At 45.2% G+C, this 27,154-nt stretch overlaps 1 protein-coding gene across 1 annotated transcript in view; it reads left to right on the top strand.

Annotated features, from left to right (window-relative positions):
* The first annotated feature begins 23,081 nt into the window (after positions 1-23,081).
* Positions 23,082-27,154, top strand: part of LOC117510639 (excitatory amino acid transporter 1-like) — a 57,665-nt gene continuing 53,592 nt past the window's right edge. The window contains 1 exon segment of the mRNA XM_034170433.1: positions 23,082-23,255. The gene's annotated coding sequence lies outside the window, so the exon portion shown is untranslated.

Genomic DNA, 27,154 nt, shown 5'->3' with positions numbered 1-27,154 from the left:
AAAACACCTCTGCTGGAAGCCTTAAGGACAAGTTGGAACATCTCCAGCTGATAAACAATTTCTCATATACTCACTCCACTGAAAGCCATCAAAAGCCAACTGGATTTTAACAAATGGTTATCAACACAGAGGTGTTTTTCCTGTGCCGCCGCGCCGCGTCGGCTGCGTCCCGACGCGCGGACCCGTCCGCATGTCTTTCATTAAAAAAATCTCCTTTAACAGTGGAATATCCGGATAAAATGCTGAAACCGACTTCTTCTGAAACGTCTCTGTTCTCTCACGACGTCCTGGATCAATAGAGCCTGAAATGTGGAGGTTTTAAACTTGAAACAGGCTGATGACGCCGCCTGAGAGCGCTGCGCGACGTCTCGCACCGTGGGAAGTCCTTAAAGCGACAGAATCACCTCAAAATCTCTCATCAGCTGTTAAAATTTTCACTGAAAACCAGCTTAATTTTTCGAACCATGTCCACTTCGATGTGTCTCACAGGTTTAGAAAAAATTTTGATCAAACAAAGCGCCAGTCTCTCAGCAACTTCTCAGACAAAGGAATTCCGACGAGGGGCTGGACGACTCCTCCCACAAGGAGTGCTCACAGGCGAATGACGTCACCGACAGGCATGGAAAAACTCACGCATGCGCACGAGGGTTCAAGCATGTCTGACGTAAAAACATATGAATGAAATCCATATAGTTTTTGAAAAAAATAAAAAGGACCTATACTTTACGGACAGCCCTCGTATTCATTAGTTTTATTTCCTGTTTGCTTTTCTTTTGTCTTATGTTGAATTATCTGTTGTTGTTGTTTTTTTTTTGTTACACATGATTCCATTCTGGTTTAGTCTTTATTTTCTTGTTTAGCTCTTTTCAGTTCTTACATTTGTTTCATGGTTTAATTCTTTGTTCCTTTATGTTGGGTTTTCTTTATTTTATTGTTTATTGGGACTTGGGTTTTGTTCATCTTTTGTGTTGGTGTTTTATTTTGATCGCTGTGGCTAGGTTCAACATCTTGTCAGGTCCTATTCACTTTGCATTTGTCTTAATGCACTATCTTGCACCAGCTTCTCTCACCTTCATTGTAATTCTGTCTGCTCTGTCTTCCTGCACTCTCTTGACTCCTGTCTCACCTCTGTCTCATCTGACTACGCCCCTTCCAGAACCTTCCCTGACACCTGTGCCTTGTTTCCCTAATTACTGCACCTGTTATTTAAGCCCCTCACTTTCTCCACTCCCTGCCAGTTTGTTGTGATTTCTTGTCCATGTTCCAGCCTTTGTTTTTTGCTAAATATTTGCCTTGCCATTTTTGACCATGCTTTGTTTTTTGACCTTGCTTCTGCTTCTGCTTGTGTCTCCTGGTATTTTGGAACTGTGCTTGTTGTTGACTATGCCTCTGCCTGATCCCTGCCTGTTCCGCCGCTTCTCAGACTGCCTTCCTGTGTACCGAACCCCTGCCTGATTTCTGAGATAAAGTCTTTAACTTATACCTCAGTGTTTTGAGTCTGTATTTGTGTTCAACCTCCTTTTGTGCCACACCTACCCAGCTCATGACAACATGTTGCATTGCAGCAACATCCATTATTTATTGGTTAGCTAAAATTGCTAATTTCTCCAAAAATATTTGTCCTGTCATTTTTCTGTTTTTGCAGCATTCATCATTGACCCAAAAATACATAAGCATACCAAATGGCAAATGTCAGCTCTCCCCGGTTCTTGCATGATCAAAACCATACATATGCACGCACACATGCACAAAAAGGCCACTTGGCTATTATAATATACATTAAGACAGTAAATTAACATTAAGAAATAGGAAATTAACAAGACATAAAAGAGTTGAGTTCTTCTTCTAAAAACTGAGTTCTAAGGTCTAAGGTTCTAAAAACATTCTGGACTCACACACCATTCCAGTTCTTTATAGAAACTTTACAGAATTTATTATCACCCTTGAAAAATGTCAGCTACCTATTTTATAAACACTACCCAATCTATAGCCCATGATCCCCATGGGCAACACGCTCGTAGATTCAAGTGTCTACGTTGATCTCAGTTTCCTGCACTTCCAAAAACAACATGACAGCAACAGAACAAAACAGTCAGCAGTGAGGGAACACAACATCACAGGAACCACTATGTTCTGCATTCTGACTGTAATCTATTTAACAGAACACAATGCTGGAGCTGAAGTGATCACACTGTGTCCTTTCCATTATGGTGGCCATGGTGTTTTTTGCTTGTTATCCATGCAATGTGACTGATGTGATTAAACTCACAAGGAACTTCAAAATAGAAAAAAAAAACAAAAAAAACAAGGCGTCAGAATGAATATCTGGCATCTGTGGACAAAGCAATTGCCTGAATGTAGGGGAGATTTATTTTGTTGCTTTTGTGTGTTTTATGCACAATTAAATCTTTAAATCTTCTTTTCTGCATCTTCCTACTATCGGCCAGACTTGCCCTGCCCACTGAAGACAAAAAAGTACTTTGTCTATTGCTGCTCGTTGGTTCAGTTGTGCGACAGATGCCATGGGTTGCTGCAGTTGGTTTAAGAATAGCGGGGGTCTTGATTTAAGGTCTTCCAGATGACCTGAACACCAGGAATGTGACCTGCTTGGTTTGGTGTTACTGTGAACTTATGGCTCCTTCCCACTTATGGAATTTACTATTTGCTGGCTTAATGGTTGACGAAGAAGTTGGTAATGTTGTGTTGAATTAGTTAAATACCACCTCCACCACCCCCCGCCCAAATAAACCTTGAAGCATTAAATCTTTAGAGGTGATTGATTTTTAGCAATACAATCACATATAAAATCATATAATTAGAGAAGTGTGTGATCCAGTACTCCTCCAAGGTACTTGAGCTAATTTCCATCAGTCTTCCTGTGTGCATGTAGGTTGACCTCAGAATTGCCCTTATGGAGTTTGTTCTGGCAAAGGTCAAGGTCATTGGGGTCAATTTTTTGTTTTATTTGTCTTTTAAGTTCCATGACTCCTCCCAGGTCCTTTGGCAGATTTTCTACACTTCACTTCTACACTGGATGCCCTTCCTGTCACAACATAGAAACTGGGCAGGCAGGGCTGTTTCTGAACCAGGAACCCTCTACTTTGAAATTAGCACACCAACCACTTGGCCATCACAGTACATTCATCAAGGTCATTTGGGTAAAAGGTCAAAATTATTATTTTTCCCTTGGATGTCTCCCAAATTTGGCATCCATATGGAGGTGAGTTCCGCAATTTCCCAGCAAGGTCAAATTTGCTAAAGGTCAATTACTGGGGCCAAGGTCCAGTGGGCCTCTCTCCTCTCAGGTCCTTTTTGCTATTTATACCAAACTTGTTATGCCAGTAGAGGGTGGTCCTGTAGTTACAGTTCAAAAATGAATTTGGGCAAATGTCAAGGAATTTGATTTTCAACCTGTTTTGAACCAAATGTGGCACACACTTCAATGGATTCCAAAATTACTGTTGTGCCCACACGACACCTTTGTGATTTGACTCCTGTCTAGTGTTGTAATCTGTTGTATTGGTTGTGCACATTCGCAACAGTAAATTGTTGTTATTTGACCTACTCCATTGTCCGTTCATTTGCGCCCCCTGTTGTGGGTCCGTGTACCTACACTTTCACAACAGGATATCTCAGCCAGCGTCATGGATCCCGAGGGGCGTCAACCGGCTGTTGAACGGCCAATGGAAGAACAGGGTGCACAGGCGTCCGCAGGAGGGGTGATCGGTGAGTTGCAGTGGATCCTCACCGCTTTCACGACTCGGTTGGATTTGATGACCGAGCAGAACGTCCTCCTGAACCGCAGGGTGGAGGCTCTCGCCGCGCAGGTGGAAGCGCGCCCTCCGGGCGCCGCTGCGGCTCTCCCTCCCGTCGACCCTGTGCGTAACTGTGACGTTCCACTGGTCGTTCAACGACCCCTCCCACCTTCCCCGGAAGCATACATAAGCCCCCCAGAGCCGTACGGAGGCTGTGTGGAGACGTGCGCGGATTTCCTTATGCAGTGTTCGCTCGTCTTCGCACAGCGTCCCGTCATGTACGCGACTGATGCTAGCAAAGTAGCTTATGTGATAAATCTGCTTCGTGGTGAGGCACGCGCTTGGGCTACAGCACTCTGGGAGCAAAATTCACGGCTCCTTCAGACATATGATGGGTTTGTGAGGGAGTTCAGAAAAGTGTTCGATCACCCAAATAGAGGAGAGACCTCTTCAGCAGTGCTACTGTCAATGAGACAGGGGCGCCGGAGCGCAGCTGCCTATGCAGTCGACTTCCGCATCGCGGCTGCGAGGTCCAGCTGGAATAGCACTGCCCTCCGCGCCGCCTTTGTAAACGGACTGTCATTGGTTCTAAAGGAGCACCTGGTGGCTAAGGATGAACCGCGGGATTTAGATGGGCTTATCGATCTCGTCATACAATTAGACAATCGGTTGGAAGAACGCCGTCGGGAACGAGACGAAGGGCGTGGCCGGGCACGCGCCGTCCCTCTCCCTTCCGGTTCCGATCGCGTTCCGCCCTCCCCACGCTCCACGGCCCTTGCGCCTCGTGTGGTTACAGCTCCCCCTGCTGACGAAGCTATGGACACGAGCAGGGCCACATTTAGAGCACCAAGTAGACAGAGGAGGCTGGACCGCGGGGCGTGTTTTGTTTGTGGCTCGATAGAGCATCAATTGAGAGACTGCCCCGAGCGGTTAAACACCAACGCCCGCCCCTAGAGACTGGGCTAGGGGTGGGCCGAGACATTCACGTGGGACACACCCACATTGCCACTCGACTCCCAGTTACAATCCTTTATGAGGATTTAACCCTGAAGGCCCCAGCACTGGTGGACCCGGGCTCTGAAGGGAATTTGCTATACAGCAAATGGGCCAGGGAGATAGGGCTCCCTCTGGTGGCGCTTACCTCGCCTGTGCAGGTGTGGGCACTAGATGGCTCCCTACTCCCTCCAATCACTCACAAGACACCACCAGTAACCCTGGTGGTGTCGGGAAATCACCGGGAGGAGATCGAGTTTTTTGTGACTCCGGCCACCTCCCGTGTGATTTTAGGGTTCCCCTGGATGTTGAAACACAATCCCCGGATCGATTGGCCGTCCGGGGTAGTGGTTCAGTGGAGCGAAACCTGCCATCGGGTATGTTTAGGTTCCTCGGTTCCTCCCGGTTCCCAGGCCAGGGAGGAGGTCAGAGCCCCGCCCAATCTAGGGACGGTGCCGGTGCAGTACCATGACCTTGCGGAGGTGTTTAGCAAGGATCTGGCGCTCATCCTTCCCCCGCACCGCCCGTATGATTGTGGCATTGATTTGGTTCCAGGCGTTGAGTTCCCGTCCAGTACGCTGTACAACCTCTCACGACCTGAGCGCGAATCAATGGAGACCTACATCCGGGACTCTTTGGCTGCCGGGTTGATCCGGAATTCCACCTCCCCGATGGGTACGGGTTTCTTTTTTGTGGGGAAAAAGGATGGCGGACTACGTCCATGCATCGATTACAGGGGGCTGAACGAAATCACGGTTCGTAACCGATACCCCTTACCCTTGTTGGATTCTGTGTTCACGCCCCTGCATGGAGCCAAGATATTCACCAAGCTTGATCTTAGGAATGCGTATCACCTGGTTCGGATCCGGAAGGGAGACGAGTGGAAGACGGCATTTAACACCCCGTTAGGTCACTTTGAGTACCTGGTTATGCCGTTCGGTCTTACAAACGCTCCCTCGACGTTCCAAGCATTAGTTAATGACGTCTTGCGGGACTTCCTGCACCGATTCGTCTTCATATATCTGGACAATATACTCATCTTTTCTCCGGATCCTGAGACTCATGTCCGGCATGTACGTCAGGTCCTGCAGCGGTTGTTGGAGAACCGGCTGTTTGTGAAGGGCGAGAAGTGCGAGTTTCACCGCACTTCTTTGTCCTTCCTGGGGTTTATCATTTCCCCTAACTCCGTCGCTCCTGATCCGGCCAAGGTTGCGGTGGTGAGAGACTGGCCCCAACCCACTAGCCGTAGGAAGCTGCAACAGTTCCTCGGCTTTGCTAATTTCTACAGGAGGTTTATCAAGGGCTATAGTCAGGTAGCTAGCCCCCTGACAGCCCTGACCTCACCAAAAGTCCCCTTCACCTGGCCGGATCGTTGCGATGCCGCATTCAAGGAGTTGAAACGGCGCTTCTCGTCTGCACCTGTTCTGGTGCAGCCCGATCCTAGTCGCCAGTTGGTGGTCGAAGTGGACGCCTCGGACTCAGGGATAGGAGCTGTGCTCTCCCAGAGCGGGAAGACCGATAAGGTCCTTCACCCGTGTGCCTATTTTTCCCGCAGCTTGACCCCGGCCGAACGGAACTATGACGTCGGCAATCGAGAGCTCCTTGCGGTGAAAGAGGCCCTTGAAGAGTGGAGACATCTGTTGGAGGGAACGTCCGTGCCATTCACAGTTTTCACTGACCACCGGAACCTGGAGTATATCAGGGCCGCCAAGCGGCTGAACCCCAGGAAAGCCCACTGGTCACTGTTCTTCGGCCGTTTTGACTTCCGGATCACCTACCGTCCCGGGACCAAAAACCAGAGATCAGATGCCTTGTCCTGGGTACATGAAGACGAAGTCAAAACGGAGTTGTCGGATCCACCGGAACCCATCATCCCGGAGTCCACTATCGTGGCCACCCTCACCTGGGACGTAGAGAGAACCGTCCGGGAGGCCCTGGCATGAAGCCCGGACCCCGGAACCAGGCCGAAGAATAGACTTTACGTCCCACCAGAAGCTAGGGCTGCAGTCCTGGACTTCTGTCACGGCTCTAAGCTCTCCTGTCATCCAGGGGTGCGACGAACCGTGGCAGTTGTCCGGCAGCGCTTCTGGTGGGCGTCCCTGGAGGCCGACGTCCGGGATTATATCCAGGCCTGTACCACCTGCGCCAGGGGCAAGGCTGACCATCGCAAGGTTTCGGGATTGCTACAGCCGCTGCCCGTGCCTCATCGCCCCTGGTCTCACATCGGCCTGGATTTTGTCACGGGCCTCCCGCCGTCCCAGGGCAACACCGTCATCCTCACGATAGTGGACCGATTCTCCAAGGCGGCCCACTTCGTGGCCCTCCCGAAGCTCCCAACGGCCCAGGAGACAGCGGACCTCCTGGTCCACCACGTCGTCCGGCTGCATGGGTTCCCAACAGACATCGTCTCCAATCGCGGTCCCCAGTTCTCCTCGCACGTCTGGAGGAGCTTCTGCCGGGAACTGGGGGCCACAGTCAGTCTCTCATCCGGGTATCATCCCCAAACCAACGGGCAAGCAGAACGGGCCAACCAAGAGATGGAGCAGACCCTGCGTTGCGTGACAGCCGCGCACCCGGCGGCCTGGAGTACCCATCTGGCCTGGATCGAGTATGCCCACAACAGCCAAGTGCCGTCAGCCACCGGCCTCTCCCCTTTTGAGGTGTGTCTAGGGTATCAGCCCCCGTTGTTTCCAGTGGTTGAGGGAGAGGTCGGTGTGCCCTCGGTCCAGGCCCACCTGCGGAAGTGCCGTCGGGTGTGGCGAGCCGCCCGTTCTGCTTTGCTGAAGGCCCGGATGAGGACAAAGGCCCATGCAGACCGTCGGCGGACCCCGGCCCCTACGTATCGTCCAGGGCAGGAAGTGTGGTTGTCAACCAAGGACATTCCACTCCAAGTGGCCTCCCCGAAACTACAAGAACGATACATAGGTCCCTTTAAAATCCTCAAGGTCATCAGTCCCGCCGCAGTGAGGCTTCAGCTTCCGGCCTCACTGCGGATCCATCCCGTGTTTCACGTGTCAAGGATCAAGCCCCATCACACCTCACCCCTCTGCACTCCGGGTCCGGCACCACCTCCTGCCCGGATCATCGATGGCGAGCCGGCTTGGACTGTGCGCCGGCTCTTGGATGTCCGCAGGATGGGCCGGGGCTTCCAGTATTTGGTGGACTGGGAGGGGTACGGACCTGAAGAACGCTCCTGGGTGAAGAGGAGCTTCATCCTGGACCCGGCCCTCCTGGCCGATTTCTACCGCCGCCACCCGGACAAGCCTGGTCGGGCGCCAGGAGGCGCCCATTGAGGGGGGGGTCCTGTTGTGTGGGCCGCTGAAGAGGAGGTACTGCTGGCCCACCACCACCAGAGGGCACCCGGCCTGGAGTGCGGGCTCCAGGCACCAGAGGGCGCTGCCGCCTCACAGGAGCAGCCAGGGTGACAGCTGACGCTCATCATCTTTGACAGCTGTCACCATTCATCAGGATCAGTGTTGGTATATCAGCCAGACGACATCTCCACCTCTTTGCCGAGATATCGTTCTACCTTGAAGGTAACGTACCTCAGCTGACTGTGAGACAGTATCCTTTTGTTACTTGAGCGTTGTATTGTGAACTACTTTTCCAACGAGAGGTGGAGGTAGCTTTCCTGCCATACGGATTGCTGGGTGCAAACGCGCCCTCATTTAACTGCTTTTTGTTCCTCGCCAGCAGTACCAGATCCGACACGCGGAGGCAGTGGCCACCTGGGAGTTCGGGACTTGGCGGCTCCAGTATTCCCGGGGTCTGGTGGCGGAGGAAATCGTGTGGTTCCGGTTCTGCTTTGGACAGGTGTCTCCTATCTTCGAGCCTGCCCACACGACACCTTTGTGATTTGACTCCTGTCTAGTGTTGTAATCTGTTGTATTGGTTGTGCACATTCGCAACAGTAAATTGTTGTTATTTGACCTACGCCATTGTCCGTTCATTTGCGCCCCCTGTTGTGGGTCCGTGTACCTACACTTTCACAACAATTACCGCGACACAGTCAGTCATTTGGATGAAGGTCAAAGTCAGCGGGATCAATTGTCAGATTGCCCATACCTGCTACTGTCTTCATGCCCACTGGTACCACTACCTCATATACATAAAATCTGTTACAATGATTAACTTCCAAATATTTTAAATAACTTAAAAAAATCTTGAACATAACAAGAGACAACATTTTTTTTTAATGTAAATCATTTAGGATAAAATCATGAAATTCTCATAAATTAAATGTCTTTCCTGGTAAATTTGGTAAATTCTGGTAAATGAAAGCTGTTAGTTTCAAGTGATATGTGTTCTTTGTAGAGTATATACACACCTGATCAATGTTGTTTTTTTTTTTTGTTTTTTTTATCAGTCAGTCAGATTGTCTGTCTGTAAAGTTAATGAACTACTATTGTAGTTTCATTGTTATGGTTCCGAAACAGGTGGCTGGACCTCCCTTGGGCTCTGTGTGCACATGAGTGCGTGTGTGCATGCATGCATATATGTGTGCAAACATTAATAAGAAGGATACCATTAATATATTCAGGATTCCAAGTCTGGGGTTAACAAAAATTAGACTGCAAACTACCATTGAACACAAACCATAAAAATTATGTTCACAAGTACGAACCATTGCTTTTATGGATGGAGGTGGAATTGAATTTCTTTATTATTTTTTTATTGTGTCCACAACATTTTGAAAATATATCAAAAGTTGGGCTGAACGGAGCTGGGATATCAACCAGTCCTTGAATCTGGATGTTATTGGTTGCTACAGTTTTTGGCTAGACCACATATCTGTATCCCAGAATGACCTTCACCTCGTCAAATCATTCTTTAAAGTTGTATGCAGAGCTGCAGCTACATGTCCAAGTTTCTGTTGATCATAAGATGGAAAAAAAAAAACTTTGAACAAACATGTTATTCAAAATCATTAAAATTAGCTACATGATTTTGCTCATTTTGCCATAGCACCCCTTGTATGCTTTCTGCCACTCCCTGTAGACTACAAACATTCTCTTTAGATTACAAACATTCCCTGTAAACTACGAATATTCTCCGTAGACTAGAAACATCCCCTGTAAACGACATTCTGTGTAGTCTACAAACATTCTTGCAATGTAAAAAAAAAAAAAAAAAAAAAAAAAGGCTTTATTGAAGTTGAAGAGAAACCATAACATATGCAAATGTGTTTCAAACCTTTAAACATTTCCATCCATCTGGTCACTTATCACTGTGGCATTGCAGGGTTGGAGTCTGCCAGTACTGTTTGTACAAGAGGCAAAGTTCACATTGGACATGTGTATCACAAAGTTTAAATGTACAAACCGTTCATGTGTACACTCAGGTCACCTCTACCAGTGGCGGTTCCAATGGATTGTTCTTGATGAGGCTAGGTGGAGGTGTGGCTACAGAGTGGCTGGGTGATGAAAACCTTTAGTTGTGACTGCAAACAGACAACCGACAGAACAAAGATAGTAGAAATTATCCTGAACGGACACATGCAAATTTGGTAAATCTGGGCAAATTTACAGACAAAACAACAGAAAGAATCTCTTTCTGAATGTGGAATTATCATCTTCCATGTTCTGGCTCCTGGATGTAGTTGTCTGACAAAAAAAAATTGTCCAGAGATTTTCAGACATGACTTATATCAATTTGACCCTGCTCTTCCCAAATCATGGTGGTGTGTATCTGTCAGGTGGTAGGTTTTCTCAAAATGGCAGCCATCTTGGATTTAATCAAAAAGTGGTTGGTAAGTCGTGTGTTTTTATTATTTGCTACAAAATAATTCTTAACACCACTTTTTATAGTTTTTTTTTTTTTTTTTTTTAAATGATGACAAATCTACATACAATGCATCCTGAAAGTATTCACAGCGCATCACATTTTCTACATTTTGTTATGTTACAGCCTTATTCCAAAATGGAGTAAATCATTTTTTCCCCCTCAAAACTCTACTCACAACATCCCATAATGACAACATGAAAAAGGTTTTTTTTTGTTGTTGTTGTTTTTTTTTTGGGGGGGGGGGGGATTTATTAAAAATATAAAACTAAGAAATCATGTCCACATAAGTATTCATACTCATTGCTCAACACTTTGTTGATGCACCTTTGGCAGCAATTACAATCTCAAGTCTTCTTGAATATGATGCCAAAACCTTGGTGTACCTATCTTTGGGCAGTTTTGCCCATTCCTCTTTGCAGTACTTCTCAAACTCCATCAAGTTGGATGGGGAGTGTTGGTGTGCAGCCATTTTCATCATCAGAGATGAAGCCACTCCTTTGGTATCGTGGCTGTGTGTTTAGGGTCATTGTCCTACTGAAAGATGAACCGTCACACCAGTCTGAAGTCAAGCGCACTCCACATCAGGTTTTCATCCAGGATGTCTCTGTACATTGCTGCATTCATCTTTCCCTCAATCCTGACTAGTCTCCCATTTCCAGCCGCTGAAAAACATCCCCACAGCATGATGCTGCCACCACCATGCTTCACTGTCGGGATGGTGCCTGGTTTCGTCCAAACATAATGTGTGGTATTCATACCAAAGAGTTCAACCTTTTTCTCATCAAACCAGGGAATTTTGTTTCTCATGGTCTGAGAGTCCTTCAGGTGCCTTTTGGCAAAATGCAGTGGCTTCTGTCTGGCCACTCTAACATGCAGGCCTGATTGGTGGATTGCTGCTGAGATGGCTGTCATTCTGGAAGGTTCTACTCTGTCCACAGATGAATGCTGGAGCTCTGACAGAGTGACCATCAGGTTCTTGGTCACTTCCCTGACTAAGGGCCTTCTCCCCCGATTGCTCAGTTTAGATGGGCGGCCAGCTCTAGAAAGAGTCCTGATGGATCCAAACCTCTTCCACTTATGGATGATGGAGGCCACGGTGCTCACTGGGACCTTCAAAGCAGCAGAAATGTTTCTGTACCCTTTCCCAGATTTGTGCTTCAAGACATCTGCAGTGAGTGCCAGTTTCCAATATAATCGGCGGTACTGACTGCACACATATTGCTTTAAAGGCATCATCACATGATAAATTTGTTTTTGTTAAAAAGAAACAAGTTCAATCCATCCATGTACAAATCATATGTGATGTGAGGAGGTGAATGCAGTCCATTTACCATTTATGTGCAAATGAATTGGGTTTGGTTGGAAACAGGCTAGGGGCTGGCACGGTGCACGATGGGTGGCTGCTTGGTGAGTAAATAGTTTATTTGTGTAATTGTTCCAAATGAAAACCAGCACAGGCATATTTGGGCGTGTGCGCATTCAAATATGTTTGTTATTCTTATGTTTTTTTTGCTGTTGTTCTCTATGGTGAAACTAGAACTACAGAGCTTCTTGACAGGCCCCCAATTGTCTTCCTGTGTTCAGGATTTGTCAGTAAAGCGTGTGCAACAATGTGAATGTCACACACTGTCAGCCACAGCTCACCTGATTTTTTAACTTCAGTTTGTGTGCGCTGCTCTGAGTCCACAGCATTTATGCCCCCCCCCCCCCCACACACACACGCTCCCAATAACTTTAGTTATGTTTTATGTTGATTCAGTTTTACAGGGTACCAAATGAACTATCCCTGAATGTCTCCACATCATTTACAGTCATCTGTAGCTCACACTCTGTATAATTTTTTTTCTGTGTTCATGTAGAATGATTGGGCAGAGGGGAATTCCACATCAGGTCCTATTTACATGAATTTGTGTATTTAAATGGATGGGGGGGGGGGGGGGGGGGGGAGAGGGAGGAGTTTGGTATGTCTGCATGTGCGCTCAATTCCACGTTCAGTGGGCTGTACAAACGGAACGTGCTTGGATCCTTAAAAAGTACAAAAACAGTGACAACCTGGCTTGTCTGGAATTAAATCATGTAGCAGATTGGATATATGCAAGGTTCTTATGATCAGTACAAACAATGAAGGGAACGGACGTACCTTCAAGCCATTGTCTCCATTCCTCCAGCGCCTCCTTCACCGCCAGGAGTTCCCGGTTCCCCACATCATAGTTTTGCTCAGTGAGAGTCAGAGGCCAGGAGAAAAAAGTACAGAGGTGCAGATGTTGATCTCCCTCAGCCTGCTGAGAAAGGATGGCCCCAATCCGGATGTTGGCGGCATCGACCTCCACGATGAACTGACGATCTGGATAAGGCTGTATAAGTATGGGTGCAGTGGTGAATCAGTGTTTCAGTGACTGAAAGGCACATTCAGCCTCAGAATACCAATGAAAGGTTGTCTTAGAAAATGTGGGTTTGTGAAGAGGAGCAGTGACCTGACTGAAATTGTAAACAAATCTATGGTATAGATAGACAAACCAAAGAACTGTTGGAGCTGTATAATGTTGGAGGGAGCGGGCCAATTGGAAACCACATGGATCTGGAAAGGTGATGGTCTAGTGGTTAAGCATTGGGCCTCAGACCAGAGGATCCTCAGTTCAAACCCCAGCGTGACCGGAAAATCCCTAAGGGCCCTTGGGCAAGGTCCACCAATTTGCTCCCAGTGTATAGTGAGCGCATTACTTGGCAGCATGCTGACATTGGTGTGTATGTGTGAATGGGTCAATGTGAGGCATCATGGTAAAGCGCTTTGAGTGTCTGATGCAGTTGGGAAAGTGCTATATAAATGCAGTCTATTTACCATTTAGAGGGGTCCGGTTTAATTTGATTGTGTTGGAAAACAAAACCCGGGAGCGAAATGGATTCCTGATGGAATGCGCATTTTTCAGCTTTCACAAACAGATGATTTTCCAATAGCCGATTCAGTACAAGTCAGATGTGATGGATATGTTCTGAAAGAGCTTTGGAGAATATCAATATATCATCCAAATATACAAAAGCGAAACAGTTGAGGAAGTCCCGTAATACGTCATTAACAAGGGCCTGGGAGGTGGTGGGAGTGTTGGTGTGGCCGAAAGGCATGACGAGATAAACGATAAAGAAGCCTGCCCACAGGGGGCAGGACGAAGGTTGGATGGGGCCTGCGGCCAGTGAGTCTTGTATATACTGCTCCACCGATTCCCGCTCCGGGCACGACAGGTTGCATAGGTGGCTGGAAGAGAAAGATGCCACCAGAAGTAAGTCGATGGAGCAGTCATAGGGTCAGTGCGGAGGCAATGAGTGCGCACGACTCTTTGGGGAGGTTGTGATATTGTTCCAGTATGAAGGAAAGATCCAGAGGAGTTGTGTTGGACTCTCTGGCACTGGAGGTACATGGCATGGAAGAGCTAAGGCACCTAAGGAGGCAGGCTTTGCTCCACTGGGAAATAGCCCCGGTCAGCCAATCAATATCACGGTTGTGCAGGGAAAGCCAGGAGAGGAGCAGTAAATGAAAAACTGATTGGATTTGTGGTGATGTGAGCTTTAGTGATAACGCTGTGATCAATGAAATTGGTGTCGGCTCCTGTGTCCACCAGAGCCTGCAGTTGCAGGGACTGATCTTCTAATAATAATGTAGACGGGACATGATTGCGCAAAGTGCGGTCACCCATGAGATGTGTATAGCTTACCAATAGCCCGGGTCCATTGGTGAGAGTTGGCTTTTGGTCGAACCGGGTATTCATGAAGGATGTGCCCCTGGGCACTGCAGTATAGGCACTCCCTGGATTCAAACCTGCACGGGTGTTTGTCGAGGCTTGTCAAGCTCCATAGGCTCCTTGACAGGGGGCGCCGTGGGAGTGGGGAGTGCACTGGCCGGTGGAGCGTGAGGAAGAAGGTGCGGGACTGAGGCACAGAGGGAGTTGAAGGGAAGACACGTGTTCTGCCCTCTGGCCTTGCCAGTTCATCTTTAGGGATCTTGGTTAATCCATGAACAAATACACTCCACAGTGCAGCAGCATTCTAGCTGGCCTCCACAGTGAATACCCAGAACTTGACTGAATATGCCACCACATTGCAGTTCTCCTGACAGAGGGACAACAATCTTTTAGAGATTGCCTGCCCCCACATCGGATGATTGAAGACCATCTGAAATTCCTGTACAAAGGAGGAGTATGATGCCAAGACAGGTGACTACTGTCCCCATAAGGCCGTAGCCCATGCTAGCGCATCTCCCTGCAGTAAGCTGATAAAGTAAGCTATTTTGTGTTGGTCGTTATGAACACTGTAATAGAAAGGCGGCACATGTCTCTTCACATCCTGAATATGACTCGGAATGGCAGATGATAGGCTCATGAGAATGGTGTGCTGATGCAGGTGGAGAGGAGGTGGACAGAGAAGACGGTGATGGTGGTGCAGGGAGACTGTGAGACAGCTGATCACTGATAGTGGACAACTGAGTGCATAACTGTGATATCTGGGTAGCTAGTAGCTGCTGTTGTCCTGAGATAGACTGGAGTTGTTGCTGTTGCTGTACGAATAAGGTTCTCTGCGAGCTGAGGGCTTTGCGGACCGGGTCTGCTCCCACTGGGTCCATGTGGTGGCCAGAAACTCCTATTATGGTTAAACCACAACAAAAGGTTAAGGGAGTCTGGATGTAATAGCCAAATAATAATTTTATTGTCATTTACAGAAATGTACAAAAAAATTGAGTTGATAAATGTACAAATCCATGGAAGAAGACACCGGAGCAGGGAGACGCTGACTTGACCAGAATGATAACTGGAGTGAGTTCTCGGTGGATGCCAACAGAACCAAAACCAGGTGGCTGCAATGGAGCTGACAGGTCGTAGGAACGCTGTGGACACAATGACAAAGACGCTGTCAAAAAACCAGAAGGCACAGAGTCAAAATAGAGCATGAACAGATAGGTGACAAAGAATCACTGAAGCCAGGCACCATACAGCCAGAACTGAGTTTCTGGCAGTTGTAGAGAGGCAGGACTAGGGTTTATGTACAGGTAGTGGTTGATTGCTGGCAGGTGTGAAGAATCAGCTCCATGACGCGGCACCTGGAGGAACAGGAAGGACACCAAGGAAACACAACAAGAGAGGTGTGATTGAGAGGAACGGCCTCTCTGATCTAAACCCGAGTGGTCATTTATTATTCAACTTCTGTGGTAGTCATGGACTGTCCATAACGAACACCATGTTCAAACATAGGGATGCTCATAAGTGTAAATAGTACCAGAGCACCCTAGCCCAAAGGCCGATGATCGATTTTGTGATCATATCATGTGAGCTGTGGTAGTATGTTCTGGACATTCAGATAAAGAGGGGGCAGAGCTGTCAACTGATCACCATCTGGTGGTGAGTTGGATCAGATAGTGGGGGAGGACTTTGGACAGAACTGGTAAGCCCAAACGGATAGTGCGGGTGAACTCGGAACATCTGGAGGATGTTGTGCTCTTCCGTGCGTTCCACCGCCGGGCCCCGTCTCCTTGGTGTCTCATGTCACAGTTATTGTCTTCACCACTTGTCTCTAGTTCTTGTCTGTCTTTGTGCTGTTTTGGTGGTCTGCCCTTCCTGATAGAAGTTGTCCATTGGCTTTGAGTAGAATGTTGTAGGCTGATCGGGAAGGGCGGATGGGGTCACACACACACCACATTCACTCATGCACTACATACCTTCTGTCTTGCAAGAATAAATTGCATATATGGGTATTAATGTTCATAAATGGTTCTGCCAGTGTGGCATTTACCATTACTATACTTGTATATGCAGACAACAACAGATTTTCAACCCATACCTCCGATGATGCCTTTCTGGTGTCCAAAATTGTTTTCAGTCAACTTACCAAAAGCAAATCTTGAACCAGAATGAGCAATGTTCAAAGGTTCCATTGCTGAAGCTGCAGCAGGAAGCTGTGGCCTGAAGGTCTTGGGTGCAACAAAGGGCGGCAACCGGCGAACACCGTGGTGGACAGTGGAGTTCGAAGAAACCATGGAGAGGGACTTTCCGGTGGGCACCAAGGTGCTTCTGGCGGACCATGAAGCACCTCAGGAGAGGAACCATCCAAGCTGTCTACAGTAAGGATGGGACTCTGCTGACCTCAACTGAGGAGGTAATCAGGCAAGGAACACTTTGAGGCCCTCTGTAGTAGATTCACAGCTGGAAGCTGATGGAGGATCATCATCAATTTCCCTGGTGGAAGTGACTAAAGTTGTAAAACAACTCTGTTGTGGCAAAGCCCAGAGGGTTGATGAGAACTGCCCAGAAATGCTGAAGGCTCTGGGTGTGGAGGGACTGTGTTGGATGAGACATCTCTTCAATATTGCATGGAGATCTGGGACAGTGCCTAAGGAATGGCAAACTGGGGTGGTGGTCCCCATATTTTAAAAAAGGGAACCAGAGAGTGTGTGCCAATTAAAGAAGCATCACATAAGTCAGCCTCTCTGGTAAAGTCTACTCCAGGGTGCTGGAAAGGAGGGTTCGGCCAATCGTTGAACCTCGGATTGAAGAGGAACAATGCAGGTTCTGTCCTGGCTGTGGAGCAACCGACTAACTCTTCACTCTCACAAGGACCCTGGAGGGGCCCTTAGAATATGCTCACCCAGTCTACATGTGTTTTGTGGATTTGGAGAAGGTATATCATCGGGTACCACAGGAGATACTGTGGGAGGTGCTGCGGGATTATGGAGTGAGGGGGTTCCTTCTGAGGGACATCTGACCTATTTACTCACAAAGCGAGAGCTGTGTTCGGGTTTTTGGTAGTAAGTCAGACTCGTTTCTGAAGGGAGCCCATGCAAACACCATCCGTGCGCCTACTTGTCTAAAAAACTGTCGCCGGCGGAACGGAATTACGGCATCGGCGACCGCAAACTGTTGGTGGTCAAAGTGGCCTTAGAGGAGTGGCGGCACTGGTTGGAGGGGGCACAGGTACCATTCTTTGTGTATACGGATCACAAGAACCTTGAGTACCTCCGGGCAGCTAAACGTCTAAACTCCCGTCAGACCAGGTGGGCTATTTTCTTTAGCCAATTTAATTTTACACTGTCCTATCGACCAGGCTCCAAAAACGGGAAACCAGATGCATTATCCCGTCAGGGGGATTCAGATGACGCGCCCGCTGTCTACCGAGTCCTGTTTTGTGTCCGCACTTACTTGGGACATTGAGTCGAGGGTTAAATCGGCATTAGGTATGGATCCCACTCCCGCGGGGTGTCCACCGGGTCGTCTTTATGTTCCCACTGCGCTTCGGGGTGATGTAATTCGATGGTGTCATGATAGCCGGTTATTCTGCCATCCGGGGATCAAGAAGACCATCTCCGTGATACAGCAGCGGTTTTGGTGGACAGGACTTGTCAGGGATGTGACGGAATATGTGAATGCCTGTCAGGTTTGCGCTATGCAAAAATCTGCCAACCGTTCACCTGCAGGTGCACTATTACCGTTACCGGTTCCTACCCATCCATGGTCGCACATCACCTTGGACTTTATTAGTGGTCTCCCACCCTCAAAGGGTAACACAGTGATTTTAACAGTTGTCGATCGCCTGTCCAAGATGGTTCATTTTGTCCCGCTGCCACGCCTCCCGTCCACTAAGGAGACGGCAGTAGTCACGTTAACACATTTTCAAATTACATGGATTGCCACAGGATGTTGTGTCTGACCGGGGTCCACAGTTTGTGTCACATTTCTGGAGGGAGTTCTGCCGCCTTCGCGGGGTCACGTCAAGTTTAACCTCGGGCTACCATCCGCAAGCCAATGGGCAGGTGTAAATCTGTTTGCAACATACCACAGAAAAGAAGTGTTGTCACTGATGAGGAAGTGGAAGACATAAAGAAGTCATTTACGAGGGCTGTCAATAAAGTATAGGTCCTTTTTATTTTTTTCAAAAACTATATGGATTTCACTCATATGTTTTTACGTCAGACATGCTTGAACCCTCGTGCGCATGCGTGAGTTTTTCCACGCCTGTCGGTGACGTCATTCGCCTGTGAGCACTCCTTGTGGGAGGAGTCGTCCAGCCCCTCGTCGGAATTCCTTTGTCTGAGAAGTTGCTGAGAGACTGGCGCTTTGTTTGATCAAAATTTTTCCTAAACCTGTGAGACACATCGAAGTGGACACGGTTCGAAAAATTAAGCTGGTTTTCAGTGAAAATTTTAACGGCTGATGAGAGATTTTGAGGTGATACTGTCGCTTTAAGGACTTCCCACGGTGCGAGACGTCGCGCAGCGCTCTCAGGCGCCGTCGTCAGCCTATTTCAAGCTGAAAACCTCCACATTTCAGGCTCTATTGATCCAGGACGTCGTGAGAGAACAGAGAAGTTTCAGAAGAAGTCGGTTTCAGCATTTTATCCGGATATTCCAGTGTTAAAGGAGATTTTTTTAATGAAAGACGTGCGGACGGGTCCGCGCGTCGGGACGCAGCCGACGCGGTGCGGCAGCACAGGAAAAACACCTCCGTGTTGATAACCATTTGTAAAATCCAGGCGGCTTTTGATGGCTTTCAGTGGAGTGAGTATATGAGAAATTGTTTAACAGCTGGACATGTTCCAACTTGTCCTTAAGGCTTCCAACAGAGGTGTTTTTCCTGTGGCGGAGCATCGCGGCGGCTGCGAGCCGACGCTGCAATCCGTCCGCACGTCTTTCATTAAAAAACTCTCCTTTAACAGTGGAATATCCAGATAAAATGCTGAAACCGACTTCTTCTGAAACTTCTCTGTTCTCTCACGACGTCCTGGATCAATAGAGCATGAAACGTGGAGGTTTTCAGCTTGAAACAGGCCGACGATGGCGCCTGAGAGCACTGCACGACGTCTCGCTCCGTGGGAAGTCCTTAAAGCGACAGTATCACCTCAAAATCTCTCATCAGCCGTTAAAATTTTCACTGAAAACCAGCTTAATTTTTTGAACCGTGTCCACTTCGATGTGTCTCACAGGTTTAGAAAAAATTTTGATCAAACAAAGCGCCAGTCTCTCAGCAACTTCTCAGACAAAGGAATTCCGACGAGGGGCTGGACGACTCCTCCCACAAGGAGTGCTCACAGGCGAATGACGTCACCGACAGGCGTGGAAAAACTCACGCATGCGCACGAGGGTTCAAGCATGTCTGACGTAAAAACATATGAATGAAATCCATATAGTTTTTGAAAAAATAAAAAGGACCTATACTTTATTGACAGACCTCGTAACTTCATGACGGAAGAAATTACTAAAATTTCATAACAGCAAAAAATGAATATGGAGTTAATGGTAGAGATTAAAGACCCAAGAAAGCAAAACAAAGAAATGGTTAAGAGAAGTGCTCTTTTGAAATGCCGGGTGTCAGACCTGGAACAATACTCAGAAATAAATGATGCGATATTGAGTGGCGTGGAAACCATGCACTGGTCATATTGAGCATCTTAAAAATCTTATGAAACGTAACTAAAGTTATTGGGAGTGTCTTTTCAAAATGGTGTATTTCTGCACCAGATGAAGGTACCGGAGACAGACACCACTTGGCAAATTATAGGCTGGTATCAATACTTTCTTAGTTTTGTAAAATATTAGAAAAAGTATTAATGAACTGATTTGACAGTTTTGTAGAGAAACGTGTTGTTGACAGGTAGCCAGTATGGATTGAGAAATAATAGATAGCCTTGGCATTCATTGATTTATTAGAGGAAGTAATGGAATGTATCAATAAAAAAGGTATGCAGTAGGAGTATTCTTAGATCTTAATCAAGCATTTGATACTGTCAATCATAACATATTGATTAGAAAAATGGAGAAGTATGGTTTCCGAGGTATTGTTTTGAACTGATTACAGAACAATTTCTTAACAGACAATAATTTGTACAAATACACCAATATACGTAAATCTAGATTCATGAATATTACATGTGGGGTACCTCGAGGGTCAGTCTTAGGTCCAAAAATGTTTAGCATGTATATTAATGACATATGTAGAGTATCAAAAGATAATAAAATTTGTGTTAAATGACACAAATATTTTCTGTTCTGGTGTGGAATTGCAACAGCTTTTGGAGGTAGTCACAAAAGAAATAAGTTAAAAATTGGTTTTGTTATAAATTAATTGTCTTTCAATTTGAATAAAACTATTTTTATGTTGTTTGGAAACCATAAGATAAATAAAGGCGTAAAAGTAAGTACTGACAATATAAACACTGAAAGAGTGTGACTTTAGACCACAAAATCTGTTGGAAAGCACACGTGAAATATGTTCGAGGGAAGTTGGCACAGAGTATTAATGTCCTGGAGACAACAAGTCATACACTAAATAAATCATTATACGTATACTTTATATTGTACATTGATTTTACCATATTTGAATTACTGTGTAGAGGTTTGGGGAAACACAAAAAAGTAATATACAAACAGTAAATACAATGCAGAAAAGGACCATAAAATTAATAAATAATGCTGGATATAGGGACCATACAAATGAACTCTTTAAAAATACAAGCTATAAAATTTCAGGATCTGATTATTTTTAAAACAGCACAAATAATATTCAAAGCAACAAATAATCTACTTATAAATAAAATAAACTGTTTTAAGAGAGAGAAGGGGGATATAACTTATATAACTATAAGAGAAGGGAAAGGTGATGGTCTAGTGGTTAAGGTGTTGGGCTTGAGACCAGAAGATCATGGGTTCAAATCCCCGCCTGACTGGAAAATCACTAAGGGCCCTTGGGCAAGGCCTTTAATCCCCTATTGCTCCCGGTGTGTAGTGAGCGCCTTGTATGGCAGCACCCTGACATCGGGGTGAATGTGAGGCATAACTGTAAAGCGCTTTGAGCGTCTGATGCAGATGGAAAAGCGCTATATAAATGCAGTCCATTTACCATAGCTTCAGAGGGGAACTGAATTTAAAAATGCTGTGTGTCATAACAACTTTGAAAAGTATGTGTTTCTGTGTCGGGGTAAAATTATGAAATAGTCTGACAGATGAACTTAAGCAAAGTAAAATCACTCATCAGTTTAAAAGAAAAACATATTTTAAATAAATATCAAGATGAGGTGCAACAGATTTAATCCAGGACAATAATGGCACTGCAAAAAGAAATATTTTTGTTGTTTTCAATAAGAAAACTGAACATTGTATTAAAATATAATATAGCACTCATCAGATTCTGTAGTTTATACAAATTTGTTGAGGAAGATCAAGTGTGGATGGGCACGTTGTATCCTGTAAAATTTGAAGGACCGTGCAACTCCTCTTTTCCTGTTAAAGTGCATACACACATGCATTCATAAAGTTGCTGTCACACCTTGTTAACAGAGACTCTTCACAGATCTTCTTGAGTTTCATAAAATAATAAGTTAAAAATAAACATTGGAATTGCGAATGAAGTAACATCTTGTTCAATCAGTCAACCAGAATACAGTAGAATTTATGGACAAAGGGGGCCCAGACTAAGAACCAGGGGCCCAAAAGCAAAGGGGGCCTCACACTGTTGTCCATTAAGATGTTATGGATAGCACAAATTACAACACTAACTCAGAAAGCACACAATGCAACACAAAATAATAAATACTTGAAACTAATAATATGCCCAGAGTTGCTAACACAACTAATAGTAAGACACTGATTTATGTACTTTCAGTCAAGAGATTTCAAAACCTTCGCCATTATTTTGTTGCTAGTGTTGCAAATTTTTAATATCAGAGTGAAAAACAACCTGTTACCTTTTAAACTGATGCAGCTGCTAGTACCTATAGCGCTGATATGCCTATGAAATCATAAAAACAGTAACATTTTAGAAGTGGACTGGTTTTATACAATAGCAAACAGAAAACAGAACAACCGTCTGACCCCTTTCCCAGGGTCCGTCACATCACAGCGCACAGGCCAGACTTTGAATTCCTGAATTTTGCATCTACCCTCCATTGCTGGTGAGCAGCCAGCGTTTGCTTGAAGCATGCTGGACAAGTCACATTTGACTTCCAAACCACTGTGAAGCTGGCGCCAAAGCTGAGGTTGTCACTATGTTTTTATAGAAAATGTGTAGCACACCGCTGCAGCATTTTGTCACCATTTCAGCAGATTCTTCGTTTCATACCAAAATGTGACAGAGCACCAGCTGCACAACCAGGACTTGTTAAATATTTACCACAATTTGTGTGTGTGTGGAGGAGCGGTCTTTAAAAAGTCTGAAATTGAAATGTCTATTATTAATTGATAACTGTTTATTGATGATCTGTCTTAAAAGAGAATCCACTTTCATATTTTACTCCGTCTTCAATGGAAACTCCAACAATCAGGCCTCTGAAGCGTGAAAAACCATTTGACAGCACACAGCTGAGCTGGACACAAGAAAACAAGATCTTTTTCCCCCCTTGGAAAGCTCATTATTCCTCAAACTGCCCTCTGTTTGAAAAGTGCCCCCTCCTCTACTCTCACTTTTTTAGCCTTGGCCTCGCCTCCCCACAAACCCACAGTGTGTGAGGGGCTGTAAGAGTTCTTCCTCTGTGCACCGCCTCTGTGCGCTCACTGGCTCTTTCCTCTCTGCCTCTGTGCCCTCCCTTCCTTTCTGCTCGCCCTCCTCCTCCTGCCTTTCTCTTTATTTCTGATTGCACACATCATCCAGTTCAGAGCCAAAGATGTCGTCTCTCCCTCTGGTATTGACTGAGCTTTCATTGTAGTTTGAAGAACCGAGACAGAACTCCAAAGGAAACTGTTGTTCAGGACTAAAGGTACAAGAATCCACTGTTTTGTAGTTTACAGTTGACTTATCTGCAGATAAACAACATCCTGTAACTGCATTCATCTCGTACGTGAGACAGACCCGTTATCAGCTTAAGCAGTCGTGTATCCAAACTGTACACGTGTAGTTACTTTGTGCATGTATGAGGTCGTGTCCATGCCCTTACGGCTTCAAGCCGATGCAGTGCTTCATATTTTAATGCTCTCAGGATTAAATTCATGACTTCATTTTCTAAATATGATGGACGATGTATGTCAGAAAGGAAGCTTCTGCGATTTGAAGCGGAACGTCCTCGCGTCAAGCAACCCAGTCCAGTCCAGTCGAAGATTCAAGCTTCTCTACTATGTCAGAAAGTGTTTTTATGTGTGCGCACATGTGCTTTTTTCCCCTTTTTTCTTACTGCAGATTGTGGGTCAATATTTTAATTATTTAAAGTTTGACTATCATGTAGGACTATTCAAATAAATTTTACTGCTTATTGAAGTCTCTCTGATCGCAATAAATGGTCAGAGATGTTAACAGATCTTTACAACCAATGTCATGTGCTGGATTACAGTATCTATATTATAATAGCCAAGTGCCCTCTATGTGTGTGGGTGTGTGCGTGCGTGTGTCTGGCTTCATCACGGAAAAACTGGGGAGAGCTAACATTTGCCATTTGGTATGCATATGTATTTTGGTTCAAGGATAAATGCTACAAAAACAGAAAGTTGATAGGACTAATATTTTTGCAGAAATTAGTGATATTAGCTAACAATAGTGAATAATTGATATTGTGCTGCAATGCACCATGGGAGTTTGGTGTTTTAAATGTTGTTGTGTTAGTTTAACAGTGTTGTTACTGTTATTGATTTGTTGTGTTTTTGTAGTTAAAACAGTTAAATGTGGTCTATTAAACATTAGGTCTCTTTCTTCTAAGTCCCTGTTGGTAAATGATATAATAATTGATCAACGTATTGATTTATTCTGCCTAACAGAAACTTGGTTACAGCAGGATGAATATGTTAGTTTAAATGAGTCAACACCCCCGAGTCACACTAACTGTCAGAATGCTCGTAGCACGGGCCGGGGCGGAGGATTAGCAGCAATCTTCCATTCCAGCTTATTAATTAATCAAAAACCTAGACAGAGCTTTAATTCATTTGAAAGCTTGTCTCTTAGTCTTGTCCATCCAAATTGGAAGTCCCAAAAACCAGTTTTATTTGTTATTATCTATCGTCCACCTGGTCGTTACTGTGAGTTTCTCTGTGAATTTTCAGACCTTTTGTCTGACTTAGTGCTTAGCTCAGATAAGATAATTATAGTGGGCGATTTTAACATCCACACAGATGCTGAGAATGACAGCCTCAACACTGCATTTAATCTATTATTAGACTCTATCGGCTTTGCTCAAAAAGTAAATGAGTCCACCCACCACTTTAATCATATTTTAGATCTTGTTCTGACTTATGGTATGGAAATAGAAGACTTAACAGTATTCCCTGAAAACTCCCTTTTGTCTGATCATTTTTTAATAACATTACATTTACCCTGATGGACTACCCTGCAGTGGGGAATAAGTTTCATTACACTAGAAGTCTTTCAGAAAGTGCTGTAACTAGGTTTAAGGATATGATTCCTTCTTTATGTTCTCTAATGTCATATACCAACACAGAGCAGAGTAGCTACCTAAACTCTGTAAGGGAGTTAGAGTATCTTGTCAATAGTTTTACATCCTCATTGAAGACAACTTTGGATGCTGTAGCTCCTCTGAAAAAGAGAGCTTTAAATCAGAAGTGTCTGACTCCGTGGTATAACTCACAAACTCGTAGCTTAAAGCAGATAACCCGTAAGTTGGAGAGGAAATGGCGTCTCACTAATTTAGAAGATCTTCACTTAGCCTCGAAAAAGAGTTTGTTGCTCTATAAGAAAGCCCTTCGTGAAGCTAGGACATCTTTCTACTCATCACTAATTGAAGAAAATAAGAACAACCCCAGGTTTCTTTTCAGCACTGTAGCCAGGCTGACAAAGAGTCAGAGCTCTATTGAGCTGAGTATTCCATTAACTTTAACTAGTAATGACTTCATGACTTTCTTTGCTAACAAAATTTTGACTATTAGAGAAAAAATTACTCATAACCATCCCAAAGATGTATCGTTATCTTGGCTGCTTTCAGTGATGCCGGTATTGGTTAGACTCTTTCTCTCCGATTGTTCTGTCTGAGTTATTTTCATTAGTTACTTCATCCAAACCATCAACATGCTTATTAGACCCCATTCCTGCCAGGCTGCTCAAGGAAGTCCTACCATTATTTAATGCTTCAATCTTAAATATGATCAATCTATCTTTGTTAGTTGGTTATGTACCACAGGCCTTTAAGGTGGCAGTAATTAAACCATTACTTAAAAGCCATCACTTGACCCAGCTATCTTAGCTAATTATAGGCCAATCTCCAACCTTCCTTTTCTCTCAAAGATTCTTGAGAGGGTAGTTGTAAAACAGCTAACTGATCACCTGCAGAGGAATGGTCTATTTGAAGAGTTTCAGTCAGGTTTTAGAATTCATCATAGTACAGAAACAGCATTAGTGAAGGTTACAAATGATCTTCTTATGGCTTCGGACAGTGGACTTATCTCTGTGCTTGTTCTGTTGGACCTCAGTGCTGCTTTTGATACTGTTGACCATAAAATTTTATTACAGAGATTAGAGCATGTCATAGGTATTAAAGGCATTGCGCTGCGGTGGTTTGAATCATATTTGTCTAATAGATTACAGTTTGTTCATGTAAATGGGGAATCTTCTTCACAGACTAAAGTTAATTATGGAGTTCCACAAGGTTCTGTGCTAGGACCAATTTTATTCACTTTATACATGCTTCCCTTGGGCAGTATTATTAGACGGTATTGCTTAAATTTTCATTGTTACGCAGATGATACCCAGCTTTATCTATCCATGAAGCCAGAGGATACGCACCAATTAGCTAAACTGCAGGATTGTCTTACAGACATAAAGACATGGATGACCTCTAATTTCCTGCTTTTAAACTCAGATAAAACTGAAGTTATTGTACTTGGCCCCACAAATCTTAGAAGCATGGTGTCTAACCAGATCGTTACTCTGGATGGCATTTCCCTGATCTCTAGTAATACTGTGAGAAATCTTGGAGTTATTTTTGATCAGGATATGTCATTCAAAGCGCATATTAAACAAATATGTAGGACTGCCTTTTTGCATTTACGCAATATCTCTAAAATCAGAAAGGTCTTGTCTCAGAGTGATGCTGAAAAACTAATTCATGCATTTGTTTCCTCTAGGCTGGACTATTGTAATTCATTATTATCAGGTTGTCCTAAAAGTTCCCTAAAAAGCCTTCAGTTGGTTCAGAATGCTGCAGCTAGAGTACTGACGGGGACTAGCATGAGAGAGCATATCTCACCCGTGTTGGCCTCCCTTCATTGGCTTCCTGTTAATGCTAGAATAGAATTTAAAATTCTTCTTCTTACTTATAAGGTTTTGAATAATCAGGTCCCATCTTATCTTAGGGACCTCGTAGTACCATATTACCCCATTAGAGCGCTTCGCTCTCAGACTGCGGGCTTACTTGTAGTTCCTAGGGTTTGTAAGAGTAGAATGGGAGGCAGAGCCTTCAGCTTTCAGGCTCCTCTCCTGTGGAACCAGCTCCCAATTCAGATCAGGGAGACAGATACCCTCTCTACTTTTAAGATTAGGCTTAAAACTTTCCTTTTCGCTAAGGCTTATAGTTAGGGCTGGATCGGGTGACCCTGGACCATCCCTTGGTTATGTTGCTTTAGACGTAGACTGTGTTTCATAATTATTGTATGGCCTTGCCTTGCAATGTGGAGCGCCTTGGGGCAACTGTTTGTTGTGATTTGGCGCTATACAAGAAAA

This window comes from Thalassophryne amazonica, chromosome 5 (genome assembly GCF_902500255.1).
Source record: "Thalassophryne amazonica chromosome 5, fThaAma1.1, whole genome shotgun sequence".
Taxonomy (NCBI): Eukaryota; Metazoa; Chordata; class Actinopteri; order Batrachoidiformes; family Batrachoididae; genus Thalassophryne; species Thalassophryne amazonica.
Note: the sequence above shows the minus strand (reverse complement) of the source record. Positions and strands in the feature narration are given on the sequence as shown.